Genomic DNA, 3431 nt, shown 5'->3' with positions numbered 1-3431 from the left:
TTACCCCTCTGGGAAAACAACAGAAAAGGACCTGGGTCACCCCCAGATGAGGAAGCTTGTGGTCGTTGGGAGATATCCCAGGGCTCTGACCATGTAGGGATGCACAGCACTTAAGGGGCTCGGGTGGAGAATGCAGAGACAGAAAGGAATCTGCTGGGGGACTGAGGCCACTGCTCAACCCAGGAGTCAAGGAAGCAGAAGCCATGGAGATCAGGGAAGGCCAGGACCCAGCCTCAGAGCAAGAGGATTCTACAAAAGAGCACAGGTCAGGAGGTTCAGCTCAAAGTTCTGATCTCATGGTCCTGTGCACTTTGATCCAAGGAGTCTCTGTGTGGCCCCTGAGAGACCAGGACTGAACTATTTGTTCAAAAACATGGAGCCCAATTCCAGGCTCCGGACAGAAAACTGCTGGCTTCTGCACATAGATAGAAGGAACCCATGGAGCTTGGTGGCGCTTTTTGGAGCTTGGAGACTGAGTGGGGAGCTGGTGATCAAGTCCACAGAGTCTTAGAGAAAGGACATGGTTTAAGGCAATATGTTTTTCTGGTTATATCAAGGGAGCTATCACAAGGGAGCGAGTGCAAGGAGTACTGTGGTTTTCCTAATGTAGAGAAAGAAAATTCTAGGAAGAAGCAGTAAAAGCCAAAGCCTCCGGGGAGGAAGCTGCAGTTTGGAAAAGCCAATCCTTTTCCATAGGCATTCCTGTAATGAGGCCGGGGAAGGAGGGAGAGGCCAGGGCCTACATGTAGGTGTACAAGGCCATCTGTCTTGGCAGCTCCTCTGGACCCTGGCTTTCCCCAGCACACCTTTACTGAAAGATCAGAGTTCGAGTTCAAGGAGCTGAATGAATGAAGGGCAGGAGTTTACCTGCCCCCCCCAAAGGCAGAGATCCCCAGGAACAGCCTCTGTGGTATATACAGTGGAAAGGGTAGGATGGAGATATGTCACCTCTAACAGAGAGGCAACTCGTGGCCAGAGGCAAGGAGGAGCCGCTTTTCTGGATACTGCCCCATCTTGCCCCACCCAGCCACATCACAATTCAGTATCAGCCACATGTTGTCTGGATGAATGGCCATTTCTGGAGGTGGCCTGGCCGGTCCGTTCTCCTGAGCCCCTCGGTTCACACTGGCCTTTCCCTGAGCTTCAGGGAAGGCCCCAGGTCCTGAGCTATAGCCCTGGCCTCCACCGTTCTCCGTGTAATAAGGGTCTTCACCCAGCCGTTCTCCTGTGGGGCTCCAACTGCGGCGGTTCATCAGGAAATAGCCAATGGTGTCCAAAGCAGCCAGCAGGATTCCTGAGGTGACCAGTGCAATCGGGGTCTTTCGGGAATAGCTCTGGTGGCTCCCCACATCTTGTTCCACGAAACCTTGGATCCCCAGATTTCTCAGGTCAGACTGATGCTTTTTCATAAGCTGCAGTTTTCTGGGAAGTTCTGTTTTGTTGGCCAAGACTAGCAGTAGACACTGAGGCTTAACTTCAGATTGGCGAGTAATAAGGAGCACACGTGAGCCCCGGCCTCGGCATCCAATTTCTCTTTCCCACACAGTACTTGGGTAAGTCCTTCTCCTTTGCTCTTCTAAAAGTCCTCACAACTAGAGGTCTCATTTAGCTCCAGGCAGATGCCATGAGTCAATCTCACTTCTTTAATTCCTAAGCATTTGATTTCTCCCTTGATGGTAGTTGGGGTAGAAGAAGATGATATATAGGGGTTAGTGTGTGATGTCATCACGGGGCTGGTACTGTTGGGTGAGGAATCTGAAACACTGACAGGTAGCACGCTGGGCTTCACGGTCATCTCTGGAGTTGAAACATTTGCTACAGTGGCAGATTCTGTGATGGCTACAGAGATTTGTGACTGGACAGAAGAGTTTGTGGTTCCAGGGACTGAGATGATCCCAGAGGTAGATGTGAAGTTGACTGCAGTCTGTGAGATGGCTGTTGTAGTATCTTTGCTGTCCTGAGAGACAGGGTGGGGGCTGGTACTTCCAAGGACACTTGATGTTGTGACGTCCTCGCTGGGAACATTTGTAGAAACAGTTGAAAATATTTTCAGGGTGGATGATTCTGTGGCAACAGTAGTCAAGTTGTCCGTATTTGTGAACCCAGAAGGCAGCAAACTCAGCAAGCAGAGCGCGGTCCAGTCTCGCGGGATCCCGGGCCCCGCGCGCGCGCCCCTGTGGACCAGCATCCTTCCCGCTGCTCCCGAGGAGATGCACACGGTGGAAGACACTGCCGGCCCGGCCGGGACGCGCTCCTCCCGCCCCTAGATTTATATTTTAAGGGAAAAAATGTAATATTTAGGGTGTCCCAAAGATATGAAAAAGTGGTATACCTTCACTAATAAAATTATAGGTACTGTTGGAAAATTTAGTGAAAACATTGTATTAAACCTGTGAATCCATGAACTTTGAAGTTTTTTGAGAGTCTGTAATACTTCCAGTACTAACATTTGTCCTTAGTATCTATTGCTTGTTTCAGTTTATGAATCTAAATGGACTTAAATGTTTAGTTGTATATATGTTCCTTTATATTATATTTACATGTAAGTGCAAAAATGTATCTTTTGGGCCAGGTAGTGGTGGCACACATTTGTGGACTGCAGGTTCACAACCAGCCTCAGCTACTTAGTGAGGCCCTCCACAATTTACGGAGACCCTGTTTCAAAATAGAAAATAAAAAAAAATAGGGCTGAGAGTGTAGCTAGAGGTAGAATGCCCCTGGGTTCAATCCCCTATATTACAAAAAAGTATCTTTTTATAATACACTTTCATATTTCCATAAAAGAAATAGATTTATCTATGGGGGGGGGGTTGTTGTGGTTGTTGTTTTGGTGGTGCTGTGGTTTCTGGAAACCCTTCTACCTCCAGACTATACTCCCAGACCTATTTTTATACTTTTTATTTGGAAACAGGGTCTCTTAAACCAGTGCATCTGGCTTCCAACCTGCGCGATCCTCCTGTCTCCGCCTCCCAAGCACGAGGATTACAAGCGTGTGCCACCATGCCCGGCATTAGAAGATGTTATACTTTTTTTTTTTCTTTTTCTTTTCTTTTTATTTATTTATTTTATTTTTGCAGTATTGGGGATGGAACCCAGGGGATTTTCTACCTCCAGGCTATACTCCCAGACCTATTTTATACTTTATTTGGAAACAGAGTGTAAGTTACTGAGACCTTAACTCAGTAGCTGAGGCTGGCTTTGAATCTGTGTGATCCTCCTGTCTCGGCCTCCCAAGCGCTAGGATTACAAGCGTGCACTACCACACCCATCTGTGTGTGTTTAAAAGAGTACTTTTGTATATACAAGTAATCAAAGATCATAGGAAAAAGGTGTCAAGTTGGCATTGTTTTACCTGAGGCTATGATGTTGAATTGATGGTAATATAAAACGTGACACTAGGTTCTATCTAGAAATACACTAATAATTGTAAT

The 3431-nt window shown here is 47.2% G+C and overlaps 1 pseudogene across 1 annotated transcript; it reads right to left on the bottom strand.

Moving 5' to 3' along the window:
• Window positions 1–1032: 1032 nt before the first annotated feature.
• On the bottom strand, window positions 1033–2188 carry LOC308270767 (hematopoietic progenitor cell antigen CD34-like; annotated as a pseudogene). The gene has a single exon. The product of its transcript is annotated as a hematopoietic progenitor cell antigen CD34-like (transcript).
• Window positions 2189–3431: the final 1243 nt, after the last annotated feature.

The sequence above is a fragment of the Muscardinus avellanarius genome (genome assembly GCF_963383645.1).
Source record: "Muscardinus avellanarius genome assembly, chromosome: 12".
Taxonomy (NCBI): domain Eukaryota; kingdom Metazoa; phylum Chordata; class Mammalia; order Rodentia; family Gliridae; genus Muscardinus; species Muscardinus avellanarius.
The sequence above is the reverse complement of the archived record's forward strand: the minus strand, read 5'-3'. Positions and strand labels throughout refer to the sequence as shown.